Here is a 19,971-nt window from a genome sequence, read left to right on the forward strand (position 1 = left end):
TCAATCAGAGACATCAGGCATCTGTTCAGCCACGGTCGTAGTGTTGTCTTGTGTTGTGTCCAGAGTGTCGCCGACTGCTGGAGTTTCTTCTGGATATGGAGAAGCGTTCACTTCTGTCTCTTCGTCCCCCTTACCAAAAAGTATAATATCAGGCACGTATTGATTCAATTTAATTAATAATTCATCTAATTTCTTTCCACTCCAACGATCCTGAACGGATTTATCCTTTGCAAAGTTGATGTACAAAAGTTGTGTGAACACCATGCTCATCGGACCAGATGGCGGCCATGTCATCTTCTCAAACAACAGAGGCACTATTGGTTTCTTGAGGGCATCAGCGAGACTGATTTCCCTCCTGCAGTTGGCCGACAAAGAATACTTCGAAGTGACACATGAGAGAACGACCTTTGCCCCTCGCACGCCCTTGTCAATTTTGTCATAGAGGGAGTCCCCACCTCCCATTTGGTAGATGTCCATCCAGACGGTGAAGCCCATCTCAGTCAGGCGCTTGTACATGAGCTGAATCTGCTTCTGTTTTCCCCACTGGTAGGAGATGAACACATCAGGAGAGGCTGCTCCAGACTGTAAGAGAAAATATTTCTGTGTAATAATGTAACAAGATGCACAATAAAACTGTCATTTACAAATATGAACGCATCAAACATATTGGGTATTACTGTTTCATGTCAGCCTGCTCCACCTACCTCCACTTTCTGCTGTGTCTGCTGACAGGCGGCCGTCATCGCCTTCACGTCCTTCTTTTCTATCTTGATGACTTCAGCCACAGGATACCACCAGTTCTTGTATTCTATGTACAGGAATGTAAACTTGGACTCAATAAAAATTCACTTCCCATGTAGTATCTTTCCAGTTGCATACCTGTAAAACGCATAACTCATGTCCTTTGTTTTTGTTATAATCCATTAATAAGATCCAGGAGTACTTATGAAAACAGGTTACAGAACGACCACAGTTAGAAGGCTGTGTGTGGCAATACCCACAAGCCATGAACTTTAGTCATATGAAAAATAAAATTGGGTATTCTGTACCTTCTTCAGAGGTGTATATATTAATTTCATTACTTTGTGTACTTTTTCCACATTTCTGAGCAAAACATCCCACAACAAAACCCCAATAGCGATTAAGTCTTAACATAATTGTTTTGGTGGGTATCATTTACCCCTCAGTGTCATTAAACGTTCAACACACACAGTTCACCCTGTCACCTTGCACCATACCACAATTGACACCAAAGCAAAACACACTTACCTTTTTCCACCTTCTGTTCCTCCGGCTTGACGTTGTTGTAGTTGACCTGCATCAGGAGTTCCTGGAACTTGGCTGCTGACCAGTACCTGACGTCACCAGTCTCCTCCCCAGGCCGGGTGAAGAATCGGATGAACAGATACTCACTGAAGATTGGCCCCATTGCGCCTGGTGGTAGCCATGATAGTTTCTCCATCAACAGAGGGATGATGGGCTTACCCAGGCTTACCGAGAGGTTCACCTGAATCCATATTGAATATATATATTCGTAAAGGTGTGGAAATTGAGAAAGTTATACAAAAGTGTAATTGTAGTACCCAGTGTAGGTAACAAATTACAATTCTGTTATTGGTTTCAAACCACAACAGGGAACTATATCAAGAAGTTGTGCCACTGCATATAGTGAGGAAATATCAAGATACAGAACGTGTTTATCATTTCTCATTGGTAGTAAGCTGTACTGATATAAGTAAATGTGTGTTACAAAATGGAAATTCTTGTTTACCAGAACGGATGTGAGCATTACATTAAGGACAGAGACGCATTTATGTAACATCTTCATGATGCTTAGGCTGCAAAGCTTATCATAATGGCTGTTGACACTTCTTCCTTCCTGATATCGATGACCCATTAGTTATAATCCACAACCAACCACAAACATTAGACTCAATCCACACATCACCAATAATTACCTGTGCATTTGCTTTAATTGCAGAAAGGGGGTCAGCCATACCCATTTTATATGCACGGTGAATGTAATCCAATTTCATCCATAAAATTGTGTCTTGATGAATGTAATGTTTCCCACCCTTACAAACTTGAATCTCCAGCTGCCACTTCAATTATACAAAGATGAGTGGTGTGACAGATTGAGATTATGTCTTATCATATTTTTGACTTGTGCAACCACATCCTTGCCTCTCTAATGCCATTGGGAGACTTTGTGTATTTCTCAGTGACACAACATATGACGATCTTGGCTGCTCTGATTCCCTGGTCAATCTTCTCCGCCTCCCATCTGACCAATGTCCATCCAGCACGTGAAGCCTGCCTTCTCCAGGTGCTGCTTCAGAAGCTTCACCTCGTTCTGGATTCCCCACTGGTAGCTGATGAACACCTCTGGAGGCTCCGGGTAGTCAAACTCTTTGTCTTTAACAACAGCTTCTGGGGAGAGAAGTTAATATTTTCATATCAGCAAAGAATGCAAAACAATTACCAAAAATAAGGTAACATTTATCATCATAAATAATACATCTTAATAGAAGTTTCAATGATTGTTTCAGTTACTGTTGCTATAACCCTTTTCAAATCATATCAAACCTTCCATTCTAAAAGGCCATTTGCAAGTCACTGTGTTGTAACATTGGACAAGGTTACTGACCCACTTTGATAAGACTGAAACCTAATCTAACAAGCAAAAGAAACGTTCCCAAAAACAGAATGTCAAGAAAGATACTTTGTCAGAAGACATGAATTAACAACATCATTAATAGTTATGTCATAAGAATCAAGTTGGCCTAAAATGTACCCTACTGCAGTTTGAGGTGCATCAGTTGTGAGGTAGAAGGGTTTGTTTTGGTTGGGATATGCAAGGACGGAGGCTGTTGAAAGCACTGCTTTAGCTTTTCAGCTGCCTGTTGGCAATTGTTAGACCATTCGAAAGACGCATCGTTTTTCAGAAGGCTGTATAGAGGGTCGATGCCAGAAGGTTTGAACAAAATTGAGATAACACAAGGCCAAACCTAAGAAATGATGCATGTCATGGACATTGTTAGAGGGTGGGATCTATGTGACTGAATCTATGAATCTATTTTTGAAGGATCTACATGGATGCCATCTTTGATGAAGATATGCCCTAAAAAGGTGACTTGTTTTGTCACTAATTTGCATTTGCATTTAGAGTGAGTCCTGCTTCTTTGATCTTTTGGAATACTGCCTTGAGGGGATTCAAATGTTCTGAAAACGTTTTAGAAAATATTTTGATGTCATCTACATATATCAATATGTAACCTCAATTAATTTCTTTTAGTGTCTGAAATGGTTTGCTATAATGCAATAGGAGAATATTGTAGGCTGAAATTGAGGCGATTACATTCAAAAACACCATCGAGGGTAAAGAAGGTCGACTTGTGTTTTGTATCTGAATGGAGTGGTATTTGCAAAAGCCACTAGTACAATCAAGGACACTAAAAATGTTGACATGGCTGTCACCTATATGTGGCATCAACGACATCTTCAATACATGGTAGAGGGAATATATAGGCTTGGTAACTGCATTGAGGCGTCTATAATCTACGGCAAAAAGGTGAGAACTACCCCTTTTAAACCATGACAACAGGAGAATGCCATTCAGAATAACTGGGCTGAATGATATTGGCTTCTAACTTTTCTTGCTCCTGCCTGGTACATTCTTTCCTAATGGCCGAATTTGCTTATAAAAAGGGAGTCTAATGGGTCTGGCGTCACCTGTTTCTATTATGTAATGATGAAAGTGAGTATGTCCTGACCAATCTGGGGCAAAAACGGATTTTTGTGATTGGAGAAATGCATTTTACTGAATACTATCAATATTGTCACTATTTTAAAAACGCTTTTTGTGACAAAAGCTCCACCATGATCAGGGGTATTATGAATTGCAAACCACTCCAAAATCCCTAATTGTTTTCACATGATTCCAAAGTGCACAGAAATTATATCTCCTTTTTCTGTTTAATGTATACAGCAAACTTTCAGCATATCCCCTCTTATCAAAAGACCCCTCCTGGCAGGACCTTTAATCCCCAGTGCTATCTATAAATGTTAATTAACACTTCCTTACGTCGCCTGATCTTACGTATGGTCTTTTATTATATAAAAATGCATTATTATACGGCTATTGTCATTGTTCTGTTTCAAAATCGCCTACATCTGTAGGTATTATGTTTCAGTGAACAGTGAAAAAATGTTAACATTCCTTCCAATTTGAATTTGAAAAGTGCCATGAAAAAATATGAAATGGTCCGCCACTAAGAATCTAACATCTTCATCACTTCATCAGGGCAGTGGGGCAACCTAGGAGGAGAGAGAGCTTTATTTCAGTAAAGGGGCCACTGGCCCATTATACAATACATGATATCAGAGTTAGACAATTTCAGCGCCAATGAAAAGTTATTACGCTTTTTAAAAGCAAGCAATATAAATTTAGCTAAAGCATTAATTATGCATGGTGTTTTAGATGTACAGAGTGTTACAAATATATCAAAAGTTACATTTGTGTAAAAATAATAAGGTAGAACCTTACGTCTCAAACTGTCATAGTATGGACATTGTAAACAAAAATTATATTCAGATTCCACTTCAGGTCTTACACAAAATGGACATAGTCTATTAGCTCAAGGTATATTGTACTTCCTTCCATTTTCAATTAGCAAAGTATGACCAGAACATCTAAATTACTCAAAGCAATAGGCACTTACTGGAATACAATCTAGATAATTTTCAAATACATTATATTGCTTAATACAAGAATAAAAAGAAAGTTTTGAGTAAGTTCTTAAACTGCTAGACCATTGTTGGTTATCTATATCTTGTTTTAAAGTTATCAGTAAAACCAATATGATTTACTCCTTGACTATTCCAAACATGGCCAAAACCAAATGAATAAAGAAGTTGTTTTACTTTTAGTGCCCAGCAATTTATTCCTTTTTCTGACAGATTGTATTGATATGAATAAGCATGGCTAAGGATTATATAAGTTTTTTTAGATACAAGTCAGAGCCAATATTTGACAATACGCACATGTGGGGTAGCCTAGTGGTTAAAATGTTTGCTCATCACGCTGAAGACATGGGTTCGATTCCCCACATGGATACAATGTGTGAAGCTCATTTCTGGTGTCGCCATGATATTACTGGAATATTACTAAAAGCAACATAAAGCAAAACTCACTCACTCACCCATCACTGTCATCATATATAATATGAAGCAGATTAACCTTGATCAACTTTAACAGATCACATACCTGACATCTTCATTGCATTCTCCACGATCACAGCAGCATCCATTCTGTCAATCTCGAGTGGCGTACCATTCATTCAGCATAGCCATACATGGGTCGTGCATCTGAGCCCAGCTCCTGATGTCATCATTGGTATAGCCAAGACGACTTGATAGATTTGTCCAATCCAGAAAGCCTTCAGGATTGAGTAGTCTGGCCACGTCTCTTGACCAGATGGGAGCATGACTCAATGTCTGGGTATGGTTGTAAACGAGGTATATGATAAAAGTTACAAATGTATAATGCCCCTTTGAGCATTATTTCAGTTATATGATATTGCAAACAACAACAGCAGCAACAGCAACAATAATATTAATGATGACCCAAATGAGGATAAACAATGACTAGACAATGTACTACAAACAAAAACCTTAAAGGATTCAGTGACAAACAGAAAAGCAAAGGACTAAAAGAATCGCCCTGAAATATTCCTCTTTTAACAGAAATGGGTTCCAAAGTCACCACCTGACCTTGCGAATACATCTCAAGTACAGTTGGCCAGCAATACATTAAAGACTTGAAAACAAGAAGTCGCTCAGGGAGGTCAATGCATTCTGGTGACTTCAGAATCCATTCATGAGGTACAGAATAATAAGCTCTTCTGTAGTCAATCTAACACATTGAGAGGTTTTCTGGTACGTTTTGGCTCTTCAAGGATAATTTTTTAACCAACAGTTGATCCTTGCAACCCCAACTGTTATTATTACTATTATTTATTTTTTTGCATGAGGATTAATGATGGTTAGACATGGTCCAACCAACATGACAGACCTTTTCGTCGAGTTCCTCCACTTTAGCCTTTGTGTCATCCACCGTCTCCTCCAGTTGACCCATCTTCTCCACCTGTTCTTTTACTTCATGTTTGACTTCGTCCAGTTCCCCCTTCTGTTGCCCCAGTTCCTGGTTGACCTGCACCAGACCCTCTTCAGTGTTCGTCACTCGTACATCCAGTTTTTCCACATCTTCCTTCACCTCCTTGATGTCCTCGGCCAGGCTTTCACTGAGAGAATTTAATAATCCGTCATAGTACTAAAATCGTAGTCAGAATGTTCTACAACAGCAATTCCATCATCTATCATAATCAGAAGTACTATAGATTTCAAAATGACAGAAAAGTCATTTACTTACATCACCACTGGATATTACTTGAAAAGGATAATTTGGAATACTGTAATTGTTTTCAATAAAATGAAAGTGAAAAAACCCTTTCCATAATTGTAAGAAATCCGTTCTAAATGTCTATTGTATGATTCCTTCATCTTATCTCAGGGGTGGAACACTTGGGATTTATATTATGGAAGGTCCAAGGGGTCAGCACATAAGACGACGTAGGTACAAGGCAGATCAAGTTGAACATATGGAATATTGTGCAAATGAATGACAAAAAGATAAATGCTTGCATCGTTCAGGTGTAATTTAGCCGTTGTATGTGGTACATTACGTTAGAAAGTTGCCATGACACTCACGCTTTTCCCTCCAAGACATCAATTATATAGGTACAGTGATCCTTTGTTGTCACAACAGTAGATCTCTCCCTCAGGTCCTCTAAGGCAGGCTTGCGGCTCTCCAGGACATGTCGATGTACTTGGCCTACATTACGCATCCCCAAAAGATAACAAACTGTCACGCCATGTACTTCGGGGCCCCGGATCTTCTTCTCTAGAAATGCCATCACTCTCTCACACAGGGCCTGATATTACCAAGAAAGGTTTGTACATTACAGTGAATGAATAGAGATTATTAGCTGAGTGTTATTCCGTATCATATATCAAATATTTTGAATAAAAATTGTAAGTCACGAGGTCATGACTTCAACCAATGCCTCTTGATTCCAAAGGGTGCACCGGTGACCCATGTTTAATAACAGTCTGCCTGTAATGAATGAGGAAGTACGTCATCTTTGCTGCTGACGGCCACATTCGTTAAGACCTGGAGGAGTGAGTACCAGGTTCCAGTTGCGCTGTCTGGTTCCATATCCATCAGGGTTTTCAAGTAGGGAATGAATCTGCAAGGCATCTCAGTAGACAGAGGATCCATGATATGCAAATACAAATTCTGATTGTCGTCGTCGGCTTGCAACAAATCATCAATCAGTCTTTCAAAGTGCCTCTCCTTGAACAGCTGTAAAGAGCAAATCCCCAAACAATATGTACAAGTGTTTCTGCATGTGACTTTTTCCAACATAATGCTATATTAATATGTTTATTCTTTATAATTCATACTCTACTTACAGCATAGCCATCGGTCAACCGACAGATGCAGTAAAAGGTACACATGTTTCTCTTTCCTTTGCAAATCAGATATAGGCTACGTTGTCTCCATATGTAAATAAGTGACACAACCCTTTCTATAACCATATGAATTCTCTACTCAAAGCAGAGTCCATAGTACGATTCCGTCTGTACCAAAATCATGTGCTTATGAATCACTGTCAAACAGTGCTGATACCGTATCCTGCTCCGCCAGTGGCAAACAAACACATGCCTAAGCAAACGCAAGTGTTAACATCAGCAAAGACGGGAACACATGGCACAAGTCAAAATAGGGAATAGCATCGGACACCATATTCAAATTTGGAAATGTCATCCACGTGTCTATCATAATACCTATTGAAAGTTTTGCACGACCTAAAGGGGAAGTTGTGCTCATGGTGGAGAGTTGTACAGTCAGGGTTTTCACATTAGTTTTTCCCTACAGATCAAGATCAGACTTGAGGTCCAAATATAATATGTCCTTTGGTTTTCATTAATAAGCAATATTTAGTTGTTAAATAAGATCAAGTTGGCTCATTTCATAATCATCCAAATGCTTTGCTTGGATGGCGTATAATACTTACAATAGACTGTTTCTTGGCGATTTTGTGCAACCACAGTAAAGCTTGGTGTCGATAGTTGGTGTCAATGAACGAGAACACGGCCTCAAACTGTGACTCCAGAAGGTTCTGACTGTGTGGATAGAGTGATGCGAGGGCATCCAGAAAAAGGAAACTAGCTTTGAAAAACGTCTTTGAGAAGCATTTTGAAGTTGTAGTAAGTGGAGTAAAGAACTTGTTCTTCCATATATCTTATGCTTACTCCCTTTGAAAAGACCAACAACATATATTAAAGAAGAAAACTTTTTTTACCAGATGATGCCTGAAAGTCATATTTAAAGACAAATATATGAATTGCTTCTCAGAAAACTCACATACTACCGGGTGGCCCAGTCGTCTAAGGCGCCGCGATTCGTTGTGCAGAGTTGCGTCTCTTGGGCACGCTAGAAACCTATGATTGTGGGTTCGAATCCCGGTTCGCCCCGATTATGTTTCTAGGTTTGTCAGCACCATACCCATTCTCGTGGGTTTCACCAAAGTGATAAACATCTGAAACCTGCATCACTTCGGGCTTTCCTTCCACATTAAGCTGACACGCCATGATATAACTGGAACTGGCCTTGTGTATTGATAGTAAACAATCCCAAAAGCACTAAAGACTGTGTCCTGAGTCTGTTGTAGCACATGTGTTTAACTGTGGCCTCCAACATTTAAATGATAACATAGTTTTACCTACCAATTAAGGAATATTTGTCTGTGTTAATGCAGGCAGTAAGGATTTGTAGGAAGAATTGCGTCATGACCTTGGTCCCATGGTCCACTAGATTCTGGACCTGCCACATAGCCTGATCTGCGATGCTGGGGCTCTCGTGAGACATCAAGCTGATCAATTGTCTCACCACCGGCATAGCTCTCTGTATTTTCCGAGGATCGTCCAACTGGCAAAGTGACAGAACATGTTAGACTTGGTAGTAAGTAACTGCACCAAAGCTACAGAAAGAAGACACTCTTATTAATGATTTGCTATTATGAGCGTGGTTGAATAGAACTTTGTGTGCAATATAATCAGATGCACCATTTAGATGAAAAGCCAATGCATGTACATGCATGACAGAAGTGGAGCGTGATGCTATGATGAAGAGTTATTTGAGGTACTTTTACATGTAACGTACAAGTCGGACGAACGTGGATCCCTGCTCGTAGAAAAGGTGATAGCGCATTGATTCTTTCTCTTTAGGGTTTTCACCCACCAAACCGTCTTTCAACACTGCTCGGAAGAACTTGATCAGAACAATGAACTCTTTCTCGTCCGGCGACTTGGACGCTCTATAATAAAAGCTTTACTCATGAAGACAACCACATTGCTATTATTCCATCTACTGTATGATTTCGTTTGTGTGCTTCTTATTGCTGCACACCGCAACATTACAGCTGCGTCACTGCTACATGGACCAAACTAATGATCGATATCATGAGCAACGTCCCACGCCGTCGGGGTACGATTACACACAATCAACTAAGTCACAGAGCTTGGCCACCCTGTCCATTTGATGGCCTCTAAATGTAGCTGGGGACCTGCTCTTACCCAGATCCCACACAGAGCTCGGCAGCAGGAAGTGACAAATATCTTAACATGGCTGTCGATTAATGTCTCTTATTGCAAAAAAAAACGTTGGTGGAAAGTTTACCTAAATCGGGTATTAGTATTCGAAGCTGGCAAATAGGTACATTTATTCACTTGCTAATGACAACCCGCAAGTCAGTGTCTATTCAATCTAGTCTGGTACAACTGTCTTTGTGTCTGAATGGTCATGTCTGGTGCCACTGTCTTTGTCTCCGTGTGATATCTGTATAACGCCGCTGTGAGACGTGCAACCCTTGGCGGAAACATACGAGCACCTGTCAGTATGTGTCTGGCAATACGTTCATGTGTTTGAGGTTACATTTTCCAATTACACATAATTGGGGGTCAGTGCGTGTTTCGTTACATTTGGTGACTCCTTGTGTCTGTCCAGTGGAACCCCGTTTGCCCGGAAACCCCACTATACAAATGATACTGTGTGGAATACCTAAACTATTCGCAGGACAATACTCTGTGTGCCTGATTGCTGAATACAGGCGATATCTTGGGGAACGAGGTACCACTCTATCTGTATCTTTGTATCACACAGGGAGGGAGGGCCTAACGATCATCTTAGCGCTAAGATCGCTTGGTGAAACCGTACTTACAAGGTGTCCATCCCGACCCCTGCTAGGTCTTTCACGGTACTGGAGGCATCGTCATTCCAGTCGAACCTGGGGTCTTCAAGCAGTGGGAGTACCCGTGCCATAGTCGATATGATTACGCCTTTGTGATACTGGAAACATACGCAACGCAAATATAGGTTACATGGCATAAACACACGTTTGACATACAGTAAAGTACGTTTATAACGAACATGCTTATAACGAACTGACGGATATAACGAACTGATTTTTTTGTCCCGACTATTTGCTATAGTTATAGTGTATATATGCTTATAACGAACTACGGTTATAACAAACTAAATTAAGTGGTCCCTTCGAGTTCGTTATAACCGTAGTTTACTGTATAGGTTACATGGCATGACATGGATCAACACACGTTTGACATATAGGTTACATGGCATGACATGGATCAAAACATGTTTTGACATATAGGTTACATGGCATGACATGGATCAAAACATGTTTGACATACACAGTGCAATCCGTTTATCCATAGCTCTGGGGGCCATGATCATGTAGTAGGGTAATTCATATTTCGAGTATCAATATTAGACCACAGTGTTTCTGATGGAAAATGAACGCATATCAGCAAAACGATATCAAGTAACAACGAAGTGTGAGTGTATCTAAAAGTCGACAGGAAAGTTTTCATTGCCCTAATGATAGTGTAGGCAATCAGGATGTTTCCGTGCTGATGTTTCTACGTTACGTGAAGTGAAGTGTCATCATGCTTCATGACGTACAAGATATACACGTCGGATCCGTTCATGTTTCCCGTGTACCTTTTTCAGCTGTTCAGGGAGGGAGTATTCGAGAGTTTTACGCCCCTTTTAGCAATATTCCAGCAACATCACAGGGGACACCAGTAATGGGCGTTTTGCAATGAGCCACATTTCAACCATGTGGAGAACCTTATGGAGATTCGAACCGGGGCATTCGGATTGGCGAGCGAACGCTATAAGCACTAGGCCACCCCACCGCCCCTTGTTTAGCAAAGTTTAAAGGGCTGGGCCTGAACTGTGTCCTATGGTTGACAGTGTGTGTACTTGAGCTGCTTTGTCTGACGTCATTAGATGAAGATAGCATGCACCTCGTGAAGCACTGCCAACATACAATGCAACTATACAGCTGTATCAAAGCAGCTTGATCACGCCTTGCCAAAGAAAACTGAGTTTAACATTCTTGTTTTAAACACGCACAAAACGTTTAGAGAGAGGGCGCAAGGGCGTACCTTTCTAATTGCCTGAGATCACATGACCCATTTACCTACCCTCCCTTTAAATTCGATTCGGTGTGCTGTGTCCCTTGCTGCTTTGAATAATTTCGGCTCCCTCTTTTCAAGTAGTGTCAAAGAAAAATCCGCCATTTTTGCAATCATTTTCGACAGAACCTGCTCCCGTCTGAAACGAATTCGATGTCATTCATTGCATAGTCAATAAATAAACTGGACAACAAAAGATTACAAAATAATGCCACGGCACTGAGTGAGTGAGTGAGTAGGCGAGTTGAGGTGAGGGAGGGAGCGTCGCAATCATCACTATTTCAGCTACAACACAACGGCCTGTAGACATTTCAGCCTTGGCCGTGTAAACAAGTGATATGAAAGCAAGGTCTACGTCGTGGCGGTAAGCTGAAACACCATCAACCAGGTCACCCATTGTGGCCACCCGATCCTCATTTTAATCTGGTTTCACAGCCATTGGGCGCCGAGGTCCTTTTCGAAACCGGAATCTGTATGAATCATCATTGTTCGGAACATGCAGACAAAGTAACGGCTTCACCTCTCTAACACATGACGGCGACCTCTCACTGAGTCGTTACACATATCCGTCTAAAAAATAAGACATCCAATCCATGAGTTCTAGGCTTTACAGAAGGATTAAAAGTCATATGTCACATAACAATAGACTGGTACCACATAGTGATGGAGTGTGTAAGGGAGTGAGTGTTTTACGCCGCGTTAAACAGTATTTCAGTTATGTCTCGGCGTGTCAACTTTATGTGGGCCCGGTGTGTTGTCGATTTTTTCTCACTTTGGTGAAAACCACGGGCACGGATGTGGTGCTCACAAATTAAGAATATTAATCAGGGCGAAAATGTGATTCAAATTTTCGATCATAGAATCTGATGTTAGTTTATTATTTGGGTGGTCGGGTAGCCTAGTGGTGAAAACGTTCGCTCGTCACGCCGATGACCCGAGTTATATTCCCGACACGGGTACAATGTGTGAAGCCCATTTCTGGTGTCCCCGACGTGATATTGCTGGAATATTGCTAAAAGCGGCATAAAACCATACTCACTCGTTTAATATTTTGAATTAATGATTGTGTACTCACTCCAACAAATACCCGAAATGGTCCGTGAGATTGCTGAAGTTACTGCAATACTCCCTTGTCTGCTTATCATCCCCAATCACTTGGACTTGTGTCAGGAGGTCAAACAGGTCACACGCATCCTTCAAATGATACTAAAATACACGGAAGCAGCTAAGTTGGTAAAACACAAACTACTTTAAGAATTACTTTATGCAATACGTTATGTCTTCGTCGGCAAGTGAATTTGCACGAAATGTGCCTCTCTTCTCCCACACCGGATCGGAATCCGACAAGTCGGTTGTCTGCAGACCAGTGTGGAATCGCTTCAAGGCTGCTGGATATCTAGATAACTGTCTGTCCTGTATAGACTAACAACAACAAGGCCGATGTGATGTGTGGCACAACATCGTCAATGTCCTTCGACCTTCGACCTGAATGCTACTGAAGGCAGGTTCAGTATCTGGAGAACACCTCATACTGTATATGACGCCACAATAATGTTGTACAGGAAACGGTTTGATCGTGGTGAGGCCGAAACAGCCATGGATGTTGTTTTTTTCCACTATTACAAAAAGGATGTAATCACTGTGCAAGATCAGCTTCACAGGCGAAAAGTACCGCCCAGACATCCGATGTCTGCATCACGACCAGTTTCATGGACGAATATGGCCATCGTGCAAGCTCTGAAGCATGAAGTGACGACTCCATTTTCTTGGCCTGAAAGTTACACCGTTTTAAAACATACTGATCATGGGTAGACGTTTCCGCGAAAAGACAACGCCAAAGACAACGATCAAGACAATGATCATGTGACTTCTAAAACATCTTACCTTCCATTGCATCTTGTTTTGCGATTCATACATCATCATCTTAGCTGCTTCGATTGTTCTTGGTTGATATATTCGTATACACGCCTTGATCAGGTCTATAGTTAACCGGCAATGTGCAGGAGTCCTGAAAGATTTTTATGCCAACAGTCATGAGGTTTCAAAGATTTAAACCAATACCATACCGGCATCGCAAAAGTGGATGATATTTATGGATAGACCTACGTCCAATAAGAGGAAAGTACCCTGTTCCGAATAGTTGATGCATGCTTTCATTTGTATATGCAACTAAACAGAAAATAATTGTTTGAATTTCAGTTACAAGTTGTGTAGATAAAACCTACAGATTTATATCGTTCGTAAATAAAAGGGACAAAACTGTTTCCGTTATCATAAGGATTTCATTTTACGATTCCGAGTGAATCATCCATATGTTTTTGTTTTTAATAATTGATCGAAGTTAGGTAATAGAGTCTAGCCCAAACCATGGATAGCGGCGATATGATTGCTCGAAGAAGGTTTACAATGTCTAGCCCAAACCATGGATAGAGGCGATATGATTGCTCGAAGATAGTTTACAGTGTCTCGCCCATGCCATGGATAGCGGTGGTATGATTGATCCGAGACAGTTTACAGTGTCTCGCCCATGCCACGGATAGCGGCGATGTGATTGATCGAAGACAGTTTACAGTGTCTCGCCCATGCCATGGCGGTATGATTGATCGAAGACAGTTTACAGTGTCTCGCCCATGACATGGCGGTATGATTGATCGAAGACAGTTTTACAGTGTCTCGCCCATGCCATGGCGGTATGATTGATCGAAGACAGTTTACAGTGTCTCGCCCATGCCATGGCGGTATGATTGATCGAAGACAGTTTACAGTGTCTCGCCCATGCCACGGATAGCGGTGGTATGATTGATCCGAGACAGTTTACAGTGTCTCGCCCATGCCATGGATAGCAGTGGTATGATTGATCCGAGACAGTTTACAGTGTCTCGCCCATGCCACGGATAGCGGCGATGTGATTGATCCGAGACAGTTTACAGTGTCTCGCCCATGCCATGGCGGTATGATTGATCGAAGACAGTTTACAGTGTCTCGCCCATGCCATGGCGGTATGATTGATCGAAGACAGTTTACAGTGTCTCGCCCATGCCATGGCGGTATGATCGATCGAAGACAGTTTACAGTGTCTCGCCCATGCCATGGCGGTATGATTGATCGAAGACAGTTCACAGTGTCTCGCCCAGTGTCACGGCTTACAGTGTTTCATCCATAGCATGGATTGGTCGAAGAAAGTGTCATGGCTTACAGTGTTTCATCCATGGCATGGATTGGTCGAAGAAAGTGTCAAGGCTTACAGTGTATTGCCCATGGCATGGATTGGTCGACGATAGTGTCATGGCTTACAGTGTTTCATCCATAGCATGGAATGGTCGAAGAAAGTGTCACGGCTTACAGTGTTTCATCCATAGCATGGAATGGTCGAAGAAAGTGTCACGGCTTACAGTGTTTCATCCATAGCATGGATTGGTCGACGATAGTGTCACGGCTTACAGTGTCTCGTCCATGCCATGGCGGTATGATTGATCGAAGACAGTTCACAGTGTCTCGCCCAGTGTCACGGCTTACAGTGTTTCATCCATAGCATGGATTGGTCGAAGAAAGTGTCATGGCTTACAGTGTTTCATCCATAGCATGGATTGGTAGGAGAAAGTGTCATGGCTTACAGTGTATTGCCCATGGCATGGATTGGTCGAAGAAAGTGTCATGGCTTACAATATCTCGCCCATGGCATGGATTGGTCGAAGAAAGTGTCAAGGCTTACAGTGTATTGCCCATGGCATGGATTGGTCGACGATAGTGTCATGGCTTACAGTGTCTCGCCCATGGCACTGCTAAGGACTGGATGGATGGCATAATCCACATAATGGACCCTCATCAGGGTGTGGTCATCCAGGTTGGTCAGAAAGTCGATCAGCTTCGTCGTCATGACGGTGAAGGCCTTAGAGTTGCCCTGGAAAAGGCAGATCATAAAACATGTGGCTTGCAAACACTCTTTTCAAAATGATGTAATCTGGGGCTACAGATCTGGTAAATATATGACGTATGACCTCGTGTGGGGTGTATGCTGCGACTCATCAGTGAAACAAAGTGCAAGTGTGCCGTGCCACAGGTTTATGTATAACATTATAATAATGGACACAGCTCATGGCATTTCGAAGTTCAAGTTATTGATTGTGCTGCGTTAAAAACAAGCAGATTCGCAAAACCTTTCAAATTACCTGTAATGGTAGTAGAACCTCCCCACTGCTTCTACGATGGAGTGGATTGGACTTCCTGCCTTGGTGTCACAGATCACAGCCACGAAATCCAGCATGTCCCGGTACACACTGAGGTCAATGTGGCCATGCCTGCAGTGGAATCATATCCAATCGTTTGGTGTTTTGATCTGTTCGTTTGGTAGTTGTTAAAGCGTTCGATTCCCCATATAGGCAAATTGTGTGAAGCCCATTTCTGGTTTTCACCGCCGTGGAATATTGCAAAAGACTTGAAACCATGCTCACTCAATCAGTCCAATCGTTATCAGGGTGACGCTTGAAATCATAACAGCTAAACAATCATATTACTAGGAATGAATCATTTGTAACATTTTAAAAATATATCTGCGTAGTAAACACTCTTCTTGCCGGCCCTGTGGTCTTCCAGAACATCGGTCCCCGGAGAGGCAATGGTGTCACAGCAGCTCGGTACATTGATCAAGTCTTGAGACCACACGCCATACCTCATTTGGCAAGTCGCCGCAACCATGAGTTTCAGCATGATAACGCCCTTGCCCACACTTCGAGAGCAACAAGAGACTTCCTCCAGCAGAATGGCATCAGAACCATGCACTGGCCCGCCCTCAGCCCCGATTTAAATCCCACTGAGCACCTGTGGGGCGAGATTCAAAGATGGCTGAATGACGTCCGACCAATCCCGACAACTGCAGCTGAACTGCGTCAGGCGTTCCTCAGAGTGTGGGCTCAAGTGCCTATGGCCTCATCAACCGCCTCATCCATTCCATGTATCGACGTTGCACGGCAGTCATCAGTGCACATGGCGGACACACGAGATACTGACTTGTGATGCCATTTTTCTGAAACTAGTGTTGTGTTTCACGTTAAGAACATCTGACACTTTAATTTCAACCATAATGATCAGTTTTCCCAAGTTTCATCGTTTTAATATGTCTCAAAGTATGTTTACAGTGTATGGACAAATAAGGTTTCTCATATATCTAGCCATGGTGACGTTTCTTTTGAATCAAGGTCGGTCGCGGAGTGTAGTTGGATATATAGGTGACCATGTTCGGCAGCTTGACTCCCGAGTGTATGTACGGCTTCAGTCCTGTCCCACACTGAATTACAAGTAACACATGTAGTGTCTCTATAGTCACTATGTTGCAAGTATACCTCAGTTCAACCAGCAGCGAATGGGTACCCGGAAGGATGACTGTTAAACTTCTCGCACCTCACAGGCAGCTTGTGTCTTACTGTCTCCAGAGAACTGAGAAAGACAATCGAGTGAACACTAAACGCAAGAGAGCACTTATAAATCGGAAAGTTCGCCATACACATTCATAATAATTTATGATATAATTGTATCAGGTGGAGAATCGAACCCGGGTCTTTGGCAGGCTGAGCTACCCATTAACACGTGGGCAATAAGCTGTTTGAAATGACTGTGATTAGAAGAGTGTCAAGTATTAGTACTTTTCTTAAATGTTAGAATCTAGATTGCATTTACATTCACATTTACGATAAGGTTGTCGTTACTCCCATACCTTAACATAGACTTGCGAAGTCGTAGCGCTGAGGTTGTTTTGTACAACGGCAACCGGGACTATACCCGTATATTTAATGATAAGACATTTATCCATAACTGATTGATATATTCATTGTTCTTTCATTTATTTCTCTTACATACCAGTGATGTCAAACAGTATGCCCAGCAAGAAAACCAGCGCTGCATTATGGGTATATTGAAGTTGTATGTGAACTTTATACCAACAAGGGCGGTCGGGTAGCCTAGTGGTTGAAGCGGTAGCTCGTCACGCCGAGTACCCGGGTTCGATTCCCGACATGGGTACAATGTGTGAAGCCCATTTCTGGTGTTCCCTGCCGTGATATTGCTGGAAAATTGCTAAAAGCGGCGTAAAACCATACTCACTCACTCAATATACCAACAAGCGGTCCATTCTACCGACGGCCACTACTACCTACTTCGGAGAACAGGCTGAGGTATTCAAAACAAAAAGTTGGACTCCACACACTTCAGAAATTGCTAAGTCTATTTGTGCTTAGGCTGGCCTGAAAGGCAGATTTACTGGACATTCTGGAAAGGTAAGCTGACGAAAGATAATGTTCTTTAGTTTTATTTCATGTTGTCAGTAACTTGAGCATATGTTGCGAAAACAGTAACACCCTTGGATTGTCAGTATCAACCGTGGCCAGGTCCTGGAAACTGCAGAAATGAGACAAAATACCTCAACCTTGATTTAGGCATTATGCTTCGTTTCTGCATTGTCCCGAATTGAGGTATTATACCTTGATTGAGGTATTACACCTCATTTTTGAAGTTTCTCCTATTGAGGTATTAAAACTTGATTTAGGCATTATACCTCATTTCTGCAGTTTCCCGAGTGGAGGTATCATACCTTGAGGTATTATACTTCAATTCTGCAGTTTCCGGGATTTAGGTATTATACCTCATTTCTGCAGTTTCCCGGATGGAGGTATTATACTTCATTTCTGCAGTTTCCCGGATTGAGGTATTATACCTTGAGGTATTATACTTCAATTCTGCAGTTTCCATGGATTTAGGTATTATACCTCATCTCTGCAGTTTCCCGGTCTCGCCTCGGTGGTGCTGGCTCTCCACCTGCCTCCAACTTGCCGTCGGGATATAACTGTTGAAAGCTACGTTAAGCCCATTCACCCGCCCCTTCAGTAACTTGAGCAGTTTAATACCATGTTATAGAGATACAGAAAATAAAGTGTAGTTCATCACGTATCAGTTGTGAAAGTGATCTTACAGACACACGCACACAGATCTAGTATCTATATCATGTAATAACTTAATTTCTAATATTCGTTCAGTTTACTTTGTTACTACCTTATTAAACGAGAAAGTTGATGAGCAACTAATGATGGAGAGATCTGGAGACAGAGGCAGTGCTGTGCTTGCGACGTACTTCAGAAAGACATTTCTGATAAATTGTAGCCACCCTTGAGCAATGAAAAGAAACAGACTGTTTAAAAAGTGCGAAGTGAAACGGCCAGAGGTTAAAGAAATCACATTTGAAGCCTGTAAACTTTCAAAAAAGGATTCTGTGCCTGAAATTTGTTCTTTGATGACTATGATGGGAGTTCTTTTGAACTTACCAGTAGTTGACTTTTAAGAAGCACTTCGCCTCCCGTCCTCCCATGCCGTCACAAAGGAATTAGACAATAGGTTATTATTCGTATTGTAGTACTGACAAAGGAATTAGACAATAGATTATCATTCATATAGTATTATTGACAAAGGAATTAGACAATAGGTTATTAATGAGGTGTTAATCAAGCAATCAATCAAACAGTAGTGTCAATCAATCAATAACCATTAGGAGGTTCCATTCTAACAAAGTCAATCAAGTACAACTTATCTATGAACAATGCTGTCTATTGTTCTATTGTATCCATAAACAATGCTGTCAATACGGTCTATTGATCCAATGACTTCCAAATAAGAAAGTGTAGCAATATTTCAAAGATGGGAATTTGCACACATAATGCAGATTCTACTTTCAGGGCCTTTGGTTAGCCCTGATACATACTCTTCAAAAAGAAGAAACGCATAAGTGATTTAGATGTATAATTTATATATCATATAAATAATCAACAGATGGTGATCGATTGTTCAAAAGAGGCACACACCATTGTCATTGACCCAGGTTCCATATGGCACACATGGATCAGTAGATTTTCAAGGTGAAGGTCATCTGTTCGCAATATCATGTATGGTCACCACTAGAGTCCAAAACTTCCCATGGAAGCAATGAGATCCTGAATTGTGGCCTGGGGAATGTTCACCCACTCTGCATGCAGAGCTTGTGCCAACTGTCGGGGGTTCTGTGGTTCTTGCTGAGGTGCTGGTTGTCGTCCATCCAGTGCATCCAATAAATTTTCAATTGGGTTTAAATCTGGAGACTAAGAGGGCCATGGCAGGACCTGGATGTTGTGGTTCTTGTCAGTCTTGCTGCGTGAGGTCGGACATTCTCTAGTTGGAAAATGACGTCTCGATGTTGCCGTCAAAGTACCCGTGAAGATCTGGGTTATAATTGGTCTTCAGCAACACATGTTTGTCGTAAGGGGTGACTAACGGGTTCGGGTGGTCAGGCTCGCTGACTTGATGCATGTCATCGTACCATTATTGCATAGA

At 41.7% G+C, this 19,971-nt stretch overlaps 1 pseudogene; it reads right to left on the bottom strand.

Annotated features, from left to right (window-relative positions):
* LOC139453833 (uncharacterized) lies at window positions 1-18,976 on the bottom strand (annotated as a pseudogene).
* Window positions 18,977-19,971: the final 995 nt, after the last annotated feature.

Source organism: Haliotis cracherodii, unplaced genomic scaffold (genome assembly GCF_022045235.1).
Source record: "Haliotis cracherodii isolate W230 unplaced genomic scaffold, xgHalCrac1.p SCAF_1, whole genome shotgun sequence".
Lineage (NCBI taxonomy): Eukaryota > Metazoa > Mollusca > Gastropoda > Lepetellida > Haliotidae > Haliotis > Haliotis cracherodii.